The sequence below is a fragment of the Sus scrofa genome, chromosome 2 (genome assembly GCF_000003025.6).
Source record: "Sus scrofa isolate TJ Tabasco breed Duroc chromosome 2, Sscrofa11.1, whole genome shotgun sequence".
Lineage (NCBI taxonomy): Eukaryota > Metazoa > Chordata > Mammalia > Artiodactyla > Suidae > Sus > Sus scrofa.
Window position 1 is genome coordinate 133,569,256 of NC_010444.4, and position 21,864 is coordinate 133,591,119.

The 21,864-nt window shown below is 41.2% G+C and overlaps 2 protein-coding genes across 12 annotated transcripts in view; both read left to right on the plus strand.

Annotated features, from left to right (window-relative positions):
- LYRM7 (LYR motif containing 7) overlaps positions 1–21,864 on the plus strand; it is a 203,799-nt gene that overhangs the window by 89,173 nt on the left and 92,762 nt on the right. The window lies entirely within an intron of this gene.
- The window catches only part of CDC42SE2 (CDC42 small effector 2), a 119,867-nt gene that overhangs the window by 5,241 nt on the left and 92,762 nt on the right, over positions 1–21,864 (plus strand). For 3 of the 5 annotated variants that reach the window (XM_005661627.3, XM_005661624.3, XM_005661626.3), the window contains exon 1: positions 7,691–7,824. The exons of 1 other annotated variant lie outside the window; for it this stretch is intronic. The gene's annotated coding sequence lies outside the window, so the exon portion shown is untranslated. Of the gene's footprint in view, positions 1–7,689; positions 7,825–21,864 lie in introns of those variants that run through there. One more of the 5 variants, XM_013995092.2, reaches the window with a different exon arrangement.

A 21,864-nucleotide genomic window follows, 5' to 3' on the forward strand; every position in this document is an offset into this window, starting at 1 on the left:
TCCTTAACCCACTGAGCGAGGCCCAGGGATTGAACACGCAACCTCATGGTTCCTAGTCGGATTCGCTAACCACTGAGCCACGATGGGAACTCCAACTGTATTTTTTTTTAAAAAGGGAAAGAAAACTCTTCCTCTCTTCTGGTCTCTACCCTGACATAGCAGAGTGATTCGAAAAAGACTCCTTTCTTTTCCTCTGGTTCCCAGGGGCATTTTTATTACAATTCCTAACTCCTTTTCTGTTTGTTTTTGTTTTACTGGGTTGGTTGTGTTTCATTTTGAGCTAAGGGGCTACAATGCACTTGTATCATAGGCTATGTGTTGAAGCTAAGTGAGCTTCGGGTACTGCAAACTGCCTCTCCCCTTCCTTCCCATCCCCTGCCCCTCTTAAAAGTGTTACCTGCAGTTATCTCCCACACCACCAAAGATGTGCAGGCCACAGTTCAGAAAACACAGACCTGGCTTTCTTCTTCCCCGAGACCCACCTCAAATTCCTCTTCCTCTAAGAAGCCAGTATGGACTTTATTGATTCCCTCAACTGCATTCATAAGGCTCCTGTGTCTAATTATTCAGATGTTGCCATGTGACATTTCGTTAAAGACAAAGACCATGCTTTATACGAAGTTTTCCCACAGCATTTGGCGTGCTACCTGGCAACAGAAGGCATTCAATGAATATTTGTGGTTTGATGAGCAGCAAGGTCAGCTTTGGGGAAGAGTGTAAGGTGGAGTTTGACTGAGGCTCCACTCCTACCTAAGGCTGCTTCAGTCACAGAAGGGCCATGGACTCTGAGTCATTTTCTCCTTTCTCAATAAATTCCATGTGTTTCCTCATTTTTCTCAGTCTCCCTAAATCACACTTTGTGTCCTGTGTGTCTCATTGTGTTGTTGCCTGATTAGCTAAGGTAGTATTTGGTGTTTGCTACTAGATTTTATGTTGCTTGACTCTGTCTTGTAAAACTTTCTGTGTCCTCTATCACAAAGAAGATAGACCCTGGAGAGGTAGTAGATGCTCAAAAGATATTGGTTATATAAATAAATGAATACATGTTGTATTGTTTGTATCTTGGCATGTCCCTGTTTTAACTTCAGGAAAAAATATGAAATCCCAAACTAAGTCATATGACATTGGTCAAGGGGATTTACTAAGTTTGTTAACAAGTATGTTGAAGCTTTGTCGTTTTGACTCAGAGTAGTAAAAATGAAATCTTCCCTCTGCCTTTCCTCCCTGTTTTGGTCCACTTGGCCAATTGAGATGTTCCAGTCAAGGAGCAATTTAAATCTCTTTCGCTTTACACAGAGGTTATGGTTCCTTCTTTGCAGCCCCAAGTAATTTACATATAATTTGTTGTCCAAACCTGGATATATTGAGAAGGAAAGGTGGGCACAAATAACTATTAAGCCAGCACAAGAGGTGTCCCTGATAGGCAAGGACACATGGTCATACTACTTTTGGAATAGTTATTTGCTAACTGCGTGCCTATTTTCATTTAAGGCCTAAGGCTTTATTTCTCTTAGATTCCTTTGTTGCCTAGAACTGTGTCTGGCATATAGTGGTGGTAGAAGAAATGTTAGTGCTGTTTTTAAAATGTTCATTTAATTGTATATAATACTATCTTGATGTGGAGGTTAAAAAAAAATCCCTTTTAGGGCCTATTATGAGCCATTTTCTCAGTATTATAAATATAGGGCAACGAGCTTAATTATATGCTTGTGTAATGATAATAGCTAGCATTTACCAGCCCTGAGCATGTGCCAGGCCCATGGCTAAGAACTTTGCTTGAGTTCTCTCATTGACTTCTTGCAACAACTCTTGGAGGTAAATACTACTATGGTCCCATTAAATGAGAAGAAAGGAAAAGACAGGTTTAGAAAGATTAAGAACCTTGGTCAGGGTCACCCAGCTAATTATGCATCAGAATTTGAACTCTAGACTCTATAAGTCAATACACCATTTCCCCCATATGTGATAAATAGCTAGGATCAAATTTTGGAAAGTAGTCAAAAAATATAGTATACTTTTAGGAAAATCCATTTGCTGTAAATAAGACAATTGCATAATCAGGGCAGTATGGCAGCTGTAGGAGCTCTTGAGTACTGATAGCAGCTGGTTAGACCAACACATTGCTTGCTGTTGTCTCTGGTGTTAATGTTTCTTTTTTGTAAAGCACAACCATACCCTGTTAATTATATTGAGATCATTTCTGTTTGTTTGTTTATGGACTATCAAGTGTGCAAAACAGTTTCTTTCGGAATGCAACAGTTGCATTTCACTTTAGCAGTCTGTTCCTGAACAGTGTCTATTTTCTACTCTGTCCTTTTGAAAGAAGTTTTTTAAAGTGTTCAACAAATTTTATTCAAGTATAGTTGATTTACAGTGTTGTTTCATTTCTGCTGTTTAGCAAAGCAAATCATATATGTATCCTTCTTCATAATCTTTTCCATCCTAGTTTATCCCAGGCTGTTGAACATAGTTCCCGGTGCTATACAGTAGGACCTTGTTGTTTACCCATCCCATATTTAATAGTTTGCTTCTCCCAATCCCAAACTCCCAGTCCTTCCCTCTCTCAGCCCCCTCCGCCTTGGCAACCACCAATCAGTTCTCTGTATGTGTTAGTCTGTTTTTGTTTCATATATTAATTTGTGCTATATTTTAGATGCCACACATAAGTGATATCATGCAGTATTTGTCGTTCTCTTTCCAACTTACTTTTCTTAGTATGGTAATCTCTAGGTCCATCCCTATTGCTGCAAATGGAATTGTTTCATCCTTTTTAATGGCTGAGTAATATTCCATTATATATGTATACTGCATCCTCTTCATTCCTCTGTCAATGAACATTTTGATTGTTTCCACTGCTGTTGTGCTGCTATGAACATAGGGGTTACCTTTATCTTTTCAAATTATAGTTTTGTCTGGGTATATGCCCAGGAGTGGGATTGTTGGATCATATGGCAACTCTGCTTTTAGGTTTTTGTTTTTTTTTTTTTTTTTCTTTTAAGGACTGCACTTGCAGCACATGGAAGTTCCCTGCGTAGGGGTCGAATTGGAGCTAGAGCTGCCAGCCTACACCAGAGCCACAGCAACACAGGATCTGAGCCACCTCTGCAACCTACACCACAGTTCATGGCAGTGCCGGATCCCTAACCTGCTGAGCAAGGCCAGGGATCAAACCCGAATCCTCATGGACACTAGTTGGGCTCCTTACTGCTGAGCCACAACGGGAACTTCCTGCTTTTAGTTTGTTGAGGAAACTCCATACTGTTATCCATAATGGTTGCACCAATTTACATTCCTACCAACAGTGTAAGAAGGTTCCTTTTTCCCCACGCCCTCCATAGCATTTATTATTTCAGACTTTTAAATGATGGCCATTCTGTCTGTTGTGAGGTGGTGCCTCACTGTAGTTTTGATTTTGCATTTCTCTAATAATTAATGATGTATGCCATGGGTGTGGCCCTAAAAAAAAGGGGGTCCCATAGTGGCACAGTGGAAATGAATCCGACTAAGAACCATGAGGTTGCAGGTTCAATCCCGGGCCTTGCTCAATGGGTTAAGAATCTGGTGTTGCCGTGAGCTGTGGTGTAGGTCGCAGACGTGGCTCAGATTTGGTATTGCTGTGGCTGTGGCTGTGGCATAGGCTGGAAACTATAGCTCCAATTCAACCCCTAGCCTGGGGACCTCCACATGCCACAGGTGTGGCCCTAAAAAAAAAAAAAAATTAAAAAAAATAATAATAATTAACAATGATGAGAATGTTTTCATGTGCTTATTGGCCATCTCTATGTCTTCTTTGGAAAAATGTCTGTTTAGGTCTTCTGCCCATTTTTCAGTTGGATTGTTTGTTTTTTTGTTATTGAGTTGTATGAGCTATTTATATACTTTGGAAATTTAGCCGTGTTGGTCACATCATTTGCAGATACTTTCTCCCAGTCTGCAGGTTGTCGTTTAGTTTTGATTATGCTTTCCTCTGCTGTGCAAAAACATACAAGTTTGATTAAATCCCGTTTGTTTATTTTCACTTTTATTTCTATTGTCTTGGGAGACTGACCTAAGAAAACATTGGTATGATTTATGTCAGAGAATATTTTGCTTATGTTCTCTTCTAGGATTTGTATGGTGCCTTGTCTTATATTCAAGTCTTTGAACCATTTTGCTTATGGTGTGAAGGTGTGTTCTAAATTCATTGATTTATAGGCCGCTGTTGAACTTTCCCAACACTACTTGCTTAAGAGACTTGTCTTTTCCTCATTTGTATATTCTTGCCTTCTTTTTTTGAATATTAATTGTCCATAGGTGTGTGGGTTTATAAAGAAAATTTTGCTTGGTGACAATTTTAAGGACAGTATAGATGCATCATAATATTGACTCCAGAGGGAGTTCCCCTGTGGTGCAGTAGGTTAAGGACCTGGCATTGCCACTACAGTGGCTTGGGTCACTGCTGTGGCACAGATTCTGTCTCTGGCCTGGGAACTTCCACATGCCATGGGAATGGAAAAAAAAAATTAACTCCAAAAAAATTATTATTCGCTATTATTGTAACTACAAACCATATATTGACATTAAAAAATATATATCATCAATGGCTTTTTCCTAAGTAAAAGCAGTATTGAATTTTATTAAGAAAGAATCCAAATTAGGAATTCTCCTATGGCTCAGCAAGTTAAGGGCCCGGCATTGTCTCTGTGAGGATGTGGGTTGAATCCCTGGCCTCACTCAGTGAGACTGTAGCTGCAGCTTCGATTTGACCCCTTGCTGGGGAACTTCCATACGCCACAGGTGTGGCCATAAAAAGGAAAAAAAAAAAAAATCCAAATAAAAATCCAAATTATAAGGGATCATCTGTAGCCTGAAATACTTTTAAATCAGAAAGTATAAATTAAGCATGTAAAGAGGCATATGCTATAAATATAATGTTGAGCAAATATATGCACAGATTTTTATACAAAATAATATCCTTTGATTGAATGGAATTGTCTTTTTCATTGACTTTTTTCCACTGATAAAAAGAGTGTTTGAATAGCTATAGCAGTTGAAATTAGATATTATGGAGTTCCCATTGTGGCTCAGTGGTTAACGAACCCAACTAGCATCCATGAGGACGCAGGTTCAAACCCTGGCCTCACTAGGTGGGTTAAGGATTCGGCATTGCCGTGAGCTGTGGTGTAGGTCGCAGATGCGGCTCAGATCCCTGAGTTGTTGTGGCTCTGCCATAGGCTGGCGGCTACGGCTCCAATCAGACCCCTAGCCTGAGAACCTACATTTGCCACGGATGCCGCCCTCAAAGGACAAAAAAAAAAAAAAAAGAAGAAAAGAAATTAGGTATTATCAATATACTCAATCACATGTGATGTGTTGTAAACAAAATATAAAAAAATCTAAAAATCAATGTTTACATAATGCATATTAAAATGAATATTAACCTTTTCAACTGAATGGTAGAGAGTGTTATTTCTGAGAGCACTGAAGATGATGACTGCACTTGTAATTCCACTGATGGATTACAGACATATATATATATATATATATATATATATATATATATATTTTTATATATCAAGTTGGGGAGTTTTCTGTGTTTTGTTTTGTTTTGTTTTTTGGTCATAGGAAAATTTTTACATTAGTATATCTTTGAGTTTTACACCAGAAGATTTCCTCTAATTTATCATGTTAGTCCTCTTCAGTGAAATAGGATACCAAGATATCAGTGGTTAGAAAAACTCCTTTAAATGTCAAGTTATCACTGTACTCAGAATAACTAGAAAATCCAAATGTTTCTGTGATGATGTGCATAAGGATCTTATGGTTAACTGCTAAAAATTGGAGCCAAGAGGAAATTTAAAATAAAAAATTGGCCATTTTTGGTTGCTTTGCCCTTTTCATTAGGGGGTTTACAATTGCTTCCATTTACTCTAGGCATTTGAGATGACATCTTTTGAATAAAGCAGACAAAAATCCCATCTTCTGTTGGGGCAGACATTAAAAGATAAACATACATATATTACAAGGTCTGAAGTGTCATGGGAAGAAAAGAAAAAGATTGGAAGCATTGAGAGTTGGGGTTGGGTGGTTACAATTTTAAATAGCATGGTCAGGCTAAGCATCTTTGTGAAGGTACGATTTGAGCAAGGAGTTCAAAGAGGTGGAGGTGGACCTTGGGGAAGAATGTTACTGTCAGAAGGAACAGCTCTCACAAAAGCCCAGTCTGGAGGATGCAAGCCACAAGGAGTGGCTGGAACTAGAGAGATTAAAGGAAAAGGCAGATTCAAGGGCTTTGTAGGTCTCTGTAGAGACCTCAGCTTTTACAATGAAGGAAATAGGAGGCACTGGAGGAATTGGACCAGATGAGAGAGGAGCTGAGTTTTCTTGGAAGAGGCTGTTCTGGGATTTGTTTTGACAATAGATAGAGTTAATGGTGGGCAAGGAGACGGTTTAGGAGACCACCAAACTATAGTCGAGGCTAGAGAAGATGGAAGTGATGCTGGTGGGAAGTGGTATGATTTTGATTTTTTTTTTTATTTTTATTTTTGCTTTTTGGCTTTTTAGGGCTGCATTAGAGGCATATGGATGTTCCCAGGTTAGGGGTCTAATCGGAGCTACAGCTGCCGGCCTACACCACAGCCACAGCAACGCAGGATCCGAGCTGCGTCTGTGACCTACACCACAAGCCTACACGACAGCCTCACGGCAACGCTGGATCCTTAACCTACTGAGGGAGGCCAGAGATCGAACTCACAACCTCATGGTTCCTAGTCGGATTCGTTTCTGCTGTGCAACCAGGGAACTCTCTGATTCTGATTTATTTTGAAGGCATAACCAACAGACTGGCTTGACAGATTGGAAGTGAAAAGGAGAGAATGAAAGGAGCCAAGGATGACTCCAAAGATTTTGACCTAAGTGACTAACTAGAAGGACTGTGGCATGGTTTTGACTTGCTTTTTGAGCAAGGGAGAACTAACTCTAAACTTAGGGCACAAAGAAATCTAATGTCCTGATATAATCAATGAAGATGGGGAAGACGTACTACATTATATTCCAAGCATTGTAGGCGTTTTGGTGGCGTGACGACTGCTAGATAGGGGCACTCTTAAGTGTTTCTGATTTCTGGGATATATAAAATATACAGCCAAACGAGGCTCAGAGAGCCAGCAGATGAGTAATTTCACACATTTCATATGCCAGTGGATGTTCCTGGCTTTAAGCCAGGTAATGACGGATTCAACAATTCTCATGTTTCCATTTTTTAAAGGGCGTGTGTGTGTGGTGGTGACTTCAGGACATCGATCTCGCAACTGCTTACTGCGAGACAGCCGGTCAGACGGCTCAACGATGACCCTCGCCCTCCAGGAAGCGTCCCCACTTCCAGCGCAGGCACCGCCCCTCGGCGCAGTCTGGGGTGCGAAAACCGAACGGCTGGGAGCGGGGAGGGGCTCCCGAACGCTCCCACTTAGCGCTGGTCGCCATCTTCCGCGCGTGCTTTCCCCCGAGTCCCGGCTCTCGGGCCTCGGCTCGCCTGGGAACCGCCGTTCAGTCCGCAGAGCCCAGGGCGTTGCGCTTCCCTGAGCGCCGGGGCGGACTCCGTCCCCGCAGGCGGGGCAGGGGGCGGGGCCGGCGCGGCGGCAGCAGTGCGGCGGCGCGGCGCTCCTGCCGCCCCGGAGCGCGCCCCGCCTCCCGCCCCGCCTGCGCGCGAGCTTGGGCGTGGAGGGAGGGGCCAGGAAGCGGCGAGCGCGCCGGGGAGCGCAGCTGCGGGCGTGGGGGCGACAGGAGCCGCGGAGCCGGCGCCGAGAGCGGCTGCGGCCGGAGTGAGCGGCCGAGACAAAGGCGACGGTGAGTGCAGCTACGGCTCTGGTCGCGCGCCGGGTCCCCCACCTCCGCTTCGCGGCCCCTTGGGCTGGAGCCCGAAACCCTGAACCCCCGCCGCCTAGGGCTCCGGGGCGAGTGCGGCCCGGCCCTGCCCGCCGCGCGCTGCGGGCTTTGGGCTGAGCCTGCGGCTCCATTTTCAGGTCTGGGCGAGGTCCTCATGCGGACCCTGCCTTAGGTTTTTCTTCTGTTCCTTCTGGGAAATGGTTTCACACTCTGTTCCAGGTTCAAGACAGGCGGGCGGCTGAGAGAGCCAACCACCCCGCAGATGTAAAATGGAAGTGTAGACCCCCCCCTCCCCGCGTCCCAACTTTGCAGGTCTGGAAGTCGGGAGGTGGCGCGGGGGGCGAGCCGAGAGGGCCTGGGTCCTCCAGGTGAGAGTTTCGGAGAGGCGGGGACCCCTGGCTGGGGAGCCGGACTCTCGCCTGGGGCGCTCGGCGCGTTCCGGTACCTTTTGGGCCCCGGCGAGAAAGCCCTGACCACCTCCTCGGAGGAGCTCTGGCTACTCTTACAGGTTGTTTTATCCTGCGCTTGCTGCTTTAGTTGCGATTTTTTTTGGTGACGGGTGTGGTAGGTAGCGGCTCGGGGATGCCGCATTCACCGCTGAGAAGGAACCTTGATGGGCCGACCTCATGTGTACAAACACCACTGAGATTCCCCTTTAGCTGCCAGTAGTTTTCAGTGATAAGCTTTTGTAGGGAAATCTGGTGCTAATGTCCAGTTTACAAAATCAACATTTTGTTAAAGGGCCTGACGTGGAGTAGATGCTCAATAGAATATTTGAATGAAAGAATGAGTCTTGACAGACAAAGCTGACCTCACATCTCGTAAAATTTAGGCACATACTCGATTCAAATTAAGGGAAAAAATTGGCAAACGTGGTTTTTGTTTTCACCCCACATATACCTACCGTTGAATAATCAGTTATTATTTTCAATATTAACATAGACAGTGTTCGAAATGTGAAATTTTTCATTTTGAGGAAAGTTGGTAGACATTTTGATGTTTCTTAAAAGTAAGCCTTATGGATCTAATTTTCTTATAAAAGTGTGGGGAAGGTAAAGAGGTGCTTATGTTCTATTTGGTTCCTTTGAAACCCAGCTTTCCATTTCGTTATGAATAAAGAAGTTTATGTGTTTTGAGGGACTCTGGCATGGCCTTGAGTTGTTTTTTCAAGCAAGGGAGAACTTTAAGGGAAAAAAAGACTTGCACTGATATAATTAAATCTCACCATTTATTCAGCAGATATTCATTAAGCACTTATTACATGCTGGCACCTGTGTTAGGTGCTGATTTCCTAGGGGCGGACAAAACCCACACTTAACTTTTTTCCTAACCTGAGTGTGAAGTTCTTTCCTCATTATTGATGTTGCAAGGATAGACTGTCTTAGGCCCCTAGTGCCTACTTAAAGTTGGGAAAGATGGCAGGTGAATGTCCGTGTAGATCCATGACAGTCTATTTAAAGGTTAATAAGTAACTTTATAGGGCTAAGATTATTGGGTTACATTTTCATATTGTGAGTTTGATAAAAATCTGTATTTTCTTAATAAACGGAGGAGGTAATTAAAATAATTATTTTTTGATTGAATGTAAGTTTAATAAACTGGTATTCTCTCCCATTCCCCTATTAGATGTTTTTGGTACGGTGTATTTATTGAAAAGTAATGTACTTTGGTAATTTTTTTTTTTTTTTTGTCTTTTTAGGGTTGCACCCAAGGCATATGGAAGTTCCCAGGCTAGGGTTGAATTGGAGCTGTAGCTGCCGGCCTACATCACAGCTCAACAGCAATGTCGGATCCTTAACCCACTGAGCAGGGCCAGGGATCAAACCTGAGTCCTCATGGATGCTAGTCAGTTTTGTTTCCACTGAGCCATGACAGGAACTCCCATTTTCTGTAAATAATCTTTGCTATACAACATGTTATGTTTTAAAAAATCTCCAAGGAAGAAGAGTGGATTCCTTTTTGTTAAGAAAAGTTTTAAAATAAAACACCTTTTCAGATTTTTTTTTTAATGGTCGCACCCATGGCACTTGGAAGTTGCCTGGGCCAGGATGTGAATCCAAGCCGGAGCTGTGACCTATGTGGAAAAGGCAACATGAGATCCTTAAACCCACTGTGCTGGGCCTGAGATTGACCCAGCAACTGGAGCCGCTGCAGTCAGATTCTTAACCCACTGCGCCATAGCAGGAACTCCCTTTTCAGAGTTTTTTTATTCACCATGTGCACTTTAATGTAGTATTCCCTTGATAGTACTGAGAAGTGAAGGATCGCTAGTAGTGATTTGTGGTTCCATGTTTGAACTTTCCCTCTAGTATAACTGTGATAAAAGTAAAAAGAGGATGATATTTGTAGTAGTACATTTAATAATTCTGAACATAAGATTGTGTTGTCAATTTTTATCTTATTTTCATATGATAAATACTTATTTAATTTTATTTGGCTTCTTCTGAAGTCCAAATTAATGTGCTCCAAAGTCAGTCTTGAACATTACCAAAAAGGTAAATTTTTTTTTTTTTTTTTTTTTTTTTTTACAGATAGCTTTTGAATTTAGATGGACCTTTCTGACTTGGTAACTCATATTGTTGAAGATAATGTATACATTCAAATAGCACTTTCAGATTAGCCTTATTGGCTAATAGCTTTTTTTTTTTTTTTTTTTTTTGCTTTTTAGGGGCGCACCCTGCGTATGGAGGTTCCCAGGCTAGGGGTCAAATCGGAGCCTGGCTGCTGGCCTCCACCACAGCCACAGCCACGCCAGATCTGAGCTGCACCTGAGACCTTACACCACAGCTCACGGCAACGCCGGATCCTTAACCTGAAACCTCATGGTTCCTATTGGATTCATTTTTGCTGCCCCCACAACTGGAATTCTGGCTAACAGCTTTTTATGGTTGTTCCTATGAATTATAAGGAAGGTAATTCCTTCAATTTTAGTGGTAGAGAGTTTGTGATAGTTTTTCTTTAAACATATATTTCTTGTAGGGAGAGTTACTTGACAGTACTCCTGATAATTTGGTGTTGATAAGAAACCTAACAGTAATGATAATAGTGATGATAAGAATAATGTAAGCAAGCTGTGATATGCTGAACCATTTTTGTTTGGATAAGAGCTTCATAGTTGTTGAACGTCAACAGCACTGAGAAGTATTAAACTAATTTTTCCAAGAAGTGAGAATCCATAATGACTTTTTTTGTACCTTAAAAAATTTTTCAAGTTTTCAAGGAGTAATTGAAAATATTTTGAGGCTAAATAAACTCGAGGATCATTCCATTTTATAATTGTTGGAATATTTGAGATGTGTCGATGCTTTCTTCATCAGGTATGTGTGTGTTGAGGGTTTGTGTGTCTTTTTTGTTTATGTAAGACCCTTTAGAATGATTTAGAAAGCATGGCCTCTATCAGATGTAATTAATAAAGTGATTAAGAATGAGGCTATTATGGAGTTCTGCAGCTGTGCCCATATTGTCAGTATAGATTGTGAGAGACTCTCAGTTAACATTTGTAAAGTGCTTTAAACTCATTGCTCTCATTTATTTGGTAGGGTAGGTTGCTAGTATATTTTTATGTCCCCTTATCATGTCGTCTCCCTTATCGTGAAAGTGTTTAGATTTCTCATCTGCTTTAAATGTCTGGATATTTTGTTAAGGCTTCATAAGATTTGTCTCACAATTGCAAAAACACATAGGTTTTCATCTGTTACAGTTCTCTTAATCTCAGTTCTCATGAAAGCAGTATTTGAACATTTTATTGAAGGTTAAATGTTGAGAGTCAAGCTAGTGTATATAGGGTGGATAAACAACGAGGTTCTACTATATGACCCAGGGAACTACAGTCAATATCCTGTGATAAACCATAATGAAAAGAATATGAAAAAGAATGTGTATATATGGAAACACGAGTCACTTTTCTGTACAGCAGAAATTAACACATTGTAAATCATCTGTACTTCAATAAAATTTTTAAAAAGGAAAAGAAAAAAATGTTAGTAATGTTTTAGATCTGTTTCAGAGGGGGTCATTATGGGTTCCCTCTGCATTCCTGAGAGGAACTGAGTGAAACATGTGCTTATCCTTAGTACCTAATAGCTAAGTGAGGGCATTTATCCTGATTTTTTTCATGCTACCTGGAAAAACTTGGAATTTAGCTTATTAATTATTAACTTTTACATTCTTCTACCTCAGTTCAAAGCATAAGTATACTAAAAACAAAACAAAAAAATGGAGTTCCCTTAGTGGCTCAGCAGTTAATGATTCCAGCTAGGATCCATGAGGATTTGGGTCCGATCGCTGGGCCTCTCGTTGCCGTGAGCTGTGGTGTAGGTCGCAGACTCGACGCAGATGCGGAGTTGCTGTGGCTGCGGTGTAGGCCAGGGGTTGCAGCTTCTATTCAACCCCTGGCCTGGGAACTTCCATAAGCTGCAGGTGCGGCCCTAAAAAGATTAAAAAAACAAACAACAAAAAAACAAAAAGTATACTGGAACCTTTTTATAGTACTAGCAAATAGTGAACAGAGCAAGATTAAGCTGAAACTGCTCTAGGACCCCATCCAAAGGGAGTTTCTGAACTGAAAGCCAAGAAATTTGATAATGAGTTGTCTTTATCATGATGCTATAAAATACCTGCAAATGTATTCTAGTCAAAACGGATTATAGTAAAACTCCCTCTTTTTCCTAGAGAGCATTTGAGAACTCTCTGTTAAAATTTAGGTGTGCTTGAAAATGATTGAATGATGAGCACTGTTTGCATTTTGTGGCTTACCCACTTAGAAATTCATGCTAAGATTTCTTTTTGTTGTTGTTCATTTATTTATTTGTTAGGCCGTTCCCAAGGCTTGCGGAAGTTACCAGGCCAGAGATGGGACCTGTGCCACAGCAGTGGTCTAAGGCATAGCTGTGACAAAGTCAAATCCTTATCCCACTGAGCCACCAGGGAGTACCATAATATTTCTTATTAAACCTTTGCAATTAAATTTTGTAAACATCTCCTACTAAAACACAATAATTTTGTTTCATTTGACTTAATATACTTTCACTTTTTTGCTGAGTATAGCAAAGGTGAATTTTTTTGTGTATTGAACATCGTATATATTTTGTACCTAATACATGGTGGGAACCCATGGCTATTTGTGGAACTGATGTGTTCATTGGATGGGAATGGATAAGGTTTAAGCAGAAAACAGCTCTCTTTCTTGCAATGTACCTTCAAAGTCTCCCTATAGATTTTTTTTTTTTTTTTTTTTTTTTTTGCCCTGCTTCTCCAGCTCTTAGGAAGGTCAGTTAGCTTTTCCAGTTACTTTTAGGTGGTAAAAAGCGTTTTGCTCATTGAACATTCAGAGTCTTATTTTAGTCATTAGAAGGTACAGTTTGGAATAATAATCAGTGTTCAAACTTTCACACAGTTTAGAATTTTTGTAGCTCAGAACTGCTTCAGAACAAGAAGCCTGCTTTAGAAGAAAGAGTCCTGATAGGCTTCTCTTTTTACTTTGGCAGCTCCTCTTTAGTATACTTTTGGATTCACCTGTCCAGAGTACAGCTCGTTGGTGAAAGGGGCTTGGGGGGCGGGGGATATATATGTGTGTGTGTACACACACATACACACACATATGTTCATACACACTGTGTGGTGGCAGTGGGGGAGGTCTGTGCCTGTGACATGTGGAAGTTCCTGGGCCAGGTATTGAACCTGTGCCACAGCACTGCCGCAACCTGCTGCAGTGACAGTCCTTAACTCTGTGCCACAAGAGAATGCCTCCAAGATACTGTTTTAATATGCCTCATTCTATTGTGATCTGGCAACTATGCCTCGGAAATGGACAGATTGTTCAAAGCTGACTCTCCAGGAGTGTTGGGAATGGTTTTCTTGAAGATTTCATGCCTGGGAACCTCCAGCTACAATTCCTGTTATATAATTCTTCTGTTGTGGTCCCTTAGTATTCTAGTTTCCCTCATCTGCAGGCTCACATTGCCCAGGGAGAGGTTTTGCTCTAGTCTTTAAGGTAGTTTGGTTACATTTTAACCAGACCTGCCTGTACTTTATTTTGTAGGATACAGTTTGAAACATTCCACCAGGGCCTTAACTTCCTATCTTTCCAGGTCCTTCAGTCAAGGACCCACACTTGAACTGTACTTCTTTGTCTGACACCTACAATCCCTTGCTTCTAACCCCTTTTTACTGTCCCAAGCCCTCCTTCCAACATATCCTTACTTGAGGATTTACCCTGCTGTGAATCCACAGGCCACGTTGAAATTTCTTCCTCTTAGACAGCCTCAGTTCTCTTTTAGTGCTTCATAATCTTACCAGGTAACTGCCCTCTCCCCACCCTCTCACCCCCATTCCAGTTCTCCATCTGGTCCAGCCAGTAGCTGACAATGGAGCCTGAGTCCTGGAAGACGTATCCAGGCTTATCTGTTGTCCCTTCATGTTGGCCAAGGAGGGTACTTTGTGCTGTCCACAGTCCTTTAATCATAGTATCAGTTAACCCCTGGCTGAATCACTCTTCCCCTTCTCTGAATGACTTTTTTACACTTCTTTCCTCAAACCTCTGTTGCGTCTTTTCATCTTCAGCTGATGACCTTGTTTCCTGTATATTAAAAACGAAAGCCATCAAGAGAAAACTTTTGCATATCTCCTCACTTCTGTACCCATACTCCCTGTATTTCCTACCTATGACCGCCACCTCCACTCTTGCCCTTGGTTCTGTTGCCCGTCTGTCAGGGGCGTTGTGTTGCCTCAGGATTCATCCCGTTCTCCCTGCCTGCCAGTGAGTTGCCTTATCAGTGCTTCCCTTTTGTCCTGGATTATTCCTGTCAGCATATAGATAGGTTGAAATATCTCCCATCTAAAAAACAAAAAAGCAGACGTCTCCCCCAGTACCACATCTTTCTTCAGCTACTGCTCTTCAGAAGAGTTGTTCCTGGTCACCAGAGCTCTCTGTGTGTCTAGGTTCCGCTCATTTGGTTTTTCTTTTTTGTCTCTCCCATGCAACCTTAACAGCTCTTGCTGAGATTACTGACTCATGACTTCCTTGGTGATAAATTCCCTAGTCACTTTTCATTCCTAATCTCACTGGCGGTAGCAGCAGAAGCCTTTGAAGTGGTTGATAATTTTTTCTTCCTTGAAGCCTTTCTTTGTTGCTGGGACACTGATGGTTATTTTCAGTTTCTTTTGCTGGTTCCTTTTTGTTGCCCCAACTTCTGAAAAATAAGACAGTGTCCCAGAGCTCTATGTTTAGAGCTCTTCTATATTTATGTGTAGTCTCCTATGATCTCATCCTATCCTCTAGCTAGAATTATCATATATTTTAAACTGAAAATGTTATCTAGTTCTCTTCCCTAAGCTTCAGACTTCTGTACGCAGCTGCCTACTCAGCGTTTCCCATTAGACATTCCAACTTTAACCTGTCCAGAATGAACCCCTCACCCTCAGTCCTCTCTTCCAGCCCCAGTGATTGTTCCTCTTCCAGGTTTTCTCATTTTATTAAATGTCAACTCCATCATTGTGTCTCTGATTCTAACCTTGAAAACATTCCTGACTCCTCTTAATTTTGTGTGTGTGTGTTGGGGGGTGGGGGTGGCATGCTGCACTCGTGGCATGGCATGCAGAAGTTCCTGGGCCAGGGATTGAACCCGTGCTGCAGCAGTGACAGTGCCGGATCCTTAACCACTAGGTCACCACGAAATTTCTTGACTCCTCTTTCTTATACTCTCATACCTAATTCAAAAGAATGTGTCATTGCAAGCATGTCCTTTATTTACCTTAAAATCGACTTTAAGAATAAATATAACCACGGCATGCTGCCTTCAACTGCCGCCGCCTCCTCACGCAGCCATCGTCTCTAGCCTGCGTTATTTTAGTCATCTCTTTTCTGGTCTCCCTGCTGCTTCTGCTCTTCTCTGTTCTCAACGGAGGCAGTCCTTTTGAGATGAAAGTCCGATTATTTTACTCCTGTATTCAAAACCCTCTGGTGGTTTTCCATACCATTTAGAGTAAATGCCAAAATACAGCAGTGCCCATCAGGCCTCCATCATTTGTGCAGCTGGCCTCTCTGAGGACATGTCCTACTAGTTTCTCCTTAGCTTATTCCACACCAGGCATCTAGGTTTCCCTGTACCTGCCAAGAGAAGTCTTGCTTCAACGTTCTCAGGGAAAGCTTTGTTGTAGTCACTTCAGAATCCCCAGGATTCTACACCTGGTGGGCTCTCACATTTGCTAAATGAATCAGGCTGCTTGTTACTCATGTCTTTGATAACAGCTTATATATGTGTTTCTCTAACTAAAAATATTTTAATTAAAAGTATTAAGTAAAAACAAATTTAGGAGTTCCCGCTATTGCACAATGTTCCTGGGCATTGCTGCAGCTGTGGTGTAGGGTGCAGCCGTGGCTTCAATTCAGTCCCTTATCCCAGGCCAGGGAACTTGCACATGCCCTGGGGTGTGGGGGAACTTGCACATGCCCTGGGGTGTGGCCAAAAAAACACAAAAGAAGAAAAGGAAAACCTCATTTAGAAGTAGGGTGACACTTCAAAAAAAAAAAAAAAAAAAAAACAACCTATTTTTGACTTGCCTCATATTCCTCTCTAGGCTTTGTTTCTTAACTTCTGAGTCTTGTTGACTTACAGAGACATGAACACTGCAACTTGGGCTGCCCTGTACCTTTCTTTTATCAGGGCTATGGGCTCAAGTGAGATTGGGAGGCAAAACTTAATTGCTTTTCTATTGCCAGATTCCTTTCATTAAAGAAAAGCAGTTAGGATTGTGGTTTACCTGATGATATTCTTAGCATTTCTTGGTGTGTTTTTTTTTTGTTTGTTTGTTTGTTTTTTGTTTGCTTATTTGTTTATTTATTTATTTTTTTTGAGAACACTGAAACAGAAGTCTCATCGTTTGAGAGAAAAGTGTTAAGGGTACAGAAATTTGTTAGTGTGCTTTGTCCTCTCTACTGCACTGCCTCAAAAAAAGAGGGAGGCCTAGAGTTCCTGTTGTTGCTCAATGGAAACAGGATCGACTAATATCCATGAGGACACGGGTCGCATCCCTGGTCTCGCTCAGTGGGTTAAGGATCCGGCATTGCCGTGAGCTGTGGTGTAGGTCACAGACTCAGCTCAGATCCGGTGTGGCTGTGGCGTAAGCTGGCGTCTACATCTGCGATTCGACCCCTAGCCTGGAAACATCCATATGCTGCGGGTGTGGCCCTAAAAAGCAAAAAAATTAAAAAAAGAGGGAGGCCTATCTTTAATGACGATTGTAGTTCTTTAGTAAACTAGCAGGTAGCTACATTAATGTACACAGACAGGTGTGTTGAGTAATGATAGATATATTTGTGCTCTTAAATGAAAAACACTGAATAGGATTTATACTTGAACTTGTTTAGGTAGGAAATGAGTGTAGGAGAAATTAATAATATGCAAATTTGAAGTATTTCATTCTGCTGAGACAAAGTTTAAATTTTTTTTTCTGAGTTATAGGTCTCATTTCCTTTTGGTGGAAAGAAATCCTTTAAACTGTTGAAATAGTGGCTTAGAAGTTCCTGAATGAGTAATTTTTTACATGCGAGCGTAAATTATTCTCCATAAACCAGTCCATAAACATCTCTCTGTTTTTGTGTAATATGCAATAATTTATGTCTTTATTGTCTTGTCTGACGGACTTTTTTTTTTTTCCCGCTCTTTAGGGCCTCACCTTCGGCGCATGGAGGTGACCAGGCCAGTGGCCAATCAGAACTACAGCCTCTGGGCTACACCACAGCCACAGCAACACAGAATCTGAGCTGCATCCACAACCTACACCACAGCCCACGGCAACACCAGATCCTTAATCCAGTGAGCGAGGCCAGGGATCGAACACGCAACCTCATGGTTCTTAGTCGGATTCATTTGCAGGGTGCCAAGACAGGAACTCCCTTCTCTAATGGACTTTTATGTGACCATAATGTGAATTTAATTTTCATGATCATAGCGGTATGGACTAGTATGTATTTGTATCTTTACGGTTTTTTTGCATATGCAGGTTTTATTCTTTTTTTTTTTTTTGTCTTGTCTTTTTATGGCCGAACCTGTGGCATGTGGAAGTTCCCAGTCTAGGAGTAGAATTGGAGCTGTAGATGCTGGCCTACACCACAGCCACAGTAACGCTGGATCCGAGCCTTGCCTGCAACCTACACCATAGCTCACAGCAAGGACGGATCTTTCTTTTTTTTTGCCTTTTTGCCATTTCTTGGGCCGCTCCTGTGGCATATGGAGGTTCCTAGGCTAGGGGTTGAATTGGAGCTGTAGCCGCAAGCCTTCGCCAAAGCCACAGCAAAGCGGGATTTGAGCCAATCTGCAACCTACCCCACAGCTCACAGCAACACCAGCTCCTTAACCCACTGAGCAAGGGCAGGGATCGAACCGGCAACGTCATGGTTCCTAGTCGCATTCGCTAACCACTATGTCATGACGGGAACTCCCCAACACCAGATCTTTAACCTCCTGAGTGAGGCCAGGGATCGAACTTGCATCCTCATGGATACTTCGGGTTTGTTACTGCTGAGCCACGATGGTAACTCCATTAATTTATTAATTTAAATACAGAAATCATTTAACTTACATATGCTTGATATTTTACTTTAACTCCTAAGCAGTAAATCTGTAAATCAGCTTGATATTTTATTTTTCTTTCACATTAAAATGTGAAATTAAAATATAAAAATTTTAATATTAAAACATATGACTATTATAATTTGTTAGAAGTTTACTTACTATGTAAAGTCATTTTAAATAACACGGTAGTGTTTTCCTACAGTATTGAATTCATTGTTCACTACTCTGTACACTAATTAGGTCATCTTCATTAGAATTTAACATTGACTTACCTGAATGTGTATGTTAGCATTTCACGCAGGAGATAACTGTTTTGGATTAATGAGATCGCTATTTCTGAACTCCGACGTACGTTTATTTTCAGGATAGTTCGAGGTCTCTCCTGTCATGCTTACACTACTTTAACTTGATAGTGTTCTACCTAGATTGTGAAGTAACCAGAATGATGATACTGAGAAAAGTTAGTTAGTAAAATTAACTAAAAATTAAAAATTTCTAAATGCCTTAGAAAAGTATGGATTTATTCAGCACATTTATCAGACCCCTATGTTAACTTGCTTCCAATCCACTCAGAGTAAAATAAAAATGACATTCATCCAGAAAGTACATACTCACACTCTGTGTCTATGATGATGGCCCTGACAGCCTCCTAGTACTTTTTACTTCTGCTCACTGCTTTCTAGCTACATTAGTACTCATTTTCTGGAACACACCATGCTTGTTCTCGCCTTATTAAGGCTTTTACCCTCGTTGCTTCCTGGGTCTTAAATGGTCTTCCCCAGATCTTAGCAAGGTTGCCTCTTATCTTTAAGATCTCAGCTTAAATATCGATTTCCTCACTGCTCAGTTTAAAATCGAGTCAGTCCCCTGCCGCTGTTGACTTCATAGTATAAGTAGAAAACTGGGTAATTCAGGCAAAATCCTGTTTTAAAAAAGGATGAGAGAATTTGGGAACTGCTCTGATGACCCTTAGATCAGAAGTTAGGTGGAACCAGTGGTGTGTTCGAGCTGCCAATTTGGTTGTGTGCCTCCTTCTAAGTCCAATTTGATTGACGACATGCTGACAGTTTGAAACTGGCTACCGTGGGGCTGTTTACAGTGTGGGAATTGGCAAAAGCTACAAACCAGGGCCTTTTTTCCAGAGAGGTTAACTGTTGATCACCAGACCACTGAGTGGGAGCACCTGAAATTGCTGTTTGTATAGATTAAAAAATGCTTGGAGTATACCTGGTTTTTAACTAGTTTGTTCTAAAGCAGGCACAAAAGATCTTGAGATGGCTCTGAGGGTGCCATCTCTGCTACTGAGTGCTAAGCCCATTAAAAGGTCTTCTTTTTCTGGTGAAGAAACCAAAGCTGATTCAGTTTGAATTATCAATTACTAGATAACTGTTTTTCATCTGCTTTTCAGAACAACTTACATAAATACATGTGCATTGTTCCCCTTTTACCCATTACTATCTTTTAAGAGCTTACTTACTGTCTCTCATTATTTACTTTATGCTCTCTGATTTCGTCTGTGAATCCGTGTCTCTAAATCAGTGAAATGATTGTCTTGTTTTTCAGGTATTGGTAGCCTTCCCCATCCGTGATCACCTGGGTATTCCAAGCCGTGTCCTAGGCTTACCTCCTAGTTGTAAAAACAGACATGAAGTTACTTCCTTGTTACAGCCACCATTTTCCTGTCTGAGGGAATTTATTGTTTAAAAATAGAATCCTGTTAGCTTTGGGCATTTCACTAACATTTCTTTGGCAGCATTTGCATTGTGTTAACTCTGAATATATGGATTTGAATTGGTGGTATTGAATAAAATATAGCACATAGATTTTTTTGACTCAAGTTGTTCTTAAAAAAAAAAAAAAACCCTGCGTTTACCTTGGAAAATCAGAATACACATATAAGTTAAAGAAAAAAGCATATCTATAAACCTTATCAGCCTAAAATTACCCCTACTCACGTTTTGATGACTGTCCTTTCAGACCAGTGAGTGAATGTTTTTCTACAAAAGTAAGATCTTAGTACACATACTGTTGTATAACATCTTACTTTACCAAATATTGTGATCATAAAAGCGTTACTTTTTTTTTATTTCAGTCTGAAAGGATTTTACAAAGTAGATGTTTGATATAGGGTAAAGCTGTAAGTAAAGTTGTGATTAAGAACAATGATGTTTATGGAGAGTAGAATGTGGTAAGTTACCTCGAGACAAGAATTACTTCAGCAGTGATTTTTTTCTTAAGGGCCCTCTTACCATTGCACAATAGCCTGATTGTATGATACCAGCTAAGGAAAACAGATGATTCTATGTACAGTAGAATTATTTTAATAATAGCCCTAGGGAAAAGTAGGGGGCTGTAGATACGTTCCTGCTTTTTGGTTTGTCCCAAGGCTTATTGATGCTTTAACATTAAAATTGTTTTGGAAGAAAATCATGTTTTATTGAAGACCTCCACCTACCCAAATTATGACAATTTTATTAGATATTGCTACCCTTTTTCCCTGTCAGACTGGAGAGTGAGGGGGTTCTTGGAAAAAGAAAATTTTATTTTTTATTTTTTTCTCTTTTTAGGGCCGCACCCGTGGCATATGGAGGTTCCCAGGCTACAGGTTCAATCAGAGCTGTAGCTGCGAGCCTACGCCAGAGCCACAGCAACGCAGGATCCGAGCCGCGCCTGCAACCTCCACCACAGCTCATGGCAATGCCGGATCCTTAACCCACTGAGCAAGGCCAGGACTCGAACCTGCAACGTCATAGTTCCTAGTCGGATTCGTTAACCACTAAGCCACGATAGGAACTCCAAAAGAAAATTTTAGAATAAGAATTCTTAATGTTTGAGTTGATTTTTGTTTCATGAATGTGAAAATTCTTGTGGAATTGTTACTGATGTGCTGCATCCTTTGGAAATCAACCAGAATCTTCTCAGGTAGCTGTTTGGTCTTAAAGTAGCAGTTTTTAAAGCTGAGGGTTCTTTAAGAGTTGTATAATTTAAATGCCTTTCTTTTAACCACAGTGGAATCCATTACCTAAAGGTAATGGATTTTTTTGTTTTGTTTTTGTTTTTGTTTTTGTTCTTCTTGACCTTGTCCTGTTGTGTGTTGTGTTACTCTTTGCTTGCGTTCTCCTGCTGTCCTTATGTGTTAGATCGCTAAAGTAGCCATTTCTGTTACCCTACAGTGCTACTTCCTGGACGGTGCATATATTGCTGAAAACATTTCCCACGTGGTAAAGAAGAATAAAAAGCAAGGTAGTTGATGTGGCTTTTTCTACTGAGAAATGATGCATTTGTTGGCTAAAGTGGAGACTGGTAGTCAGTCCCTAAAGACGTTCTTCGCAAAGTGATCATGTTTGTAAATGGCTTTGCAAGAATCTCTCCTTGTTGGCAGGTGTAGTGAATCTTGATGTAAATTCAAGAAAAGTGCTTAGGATTA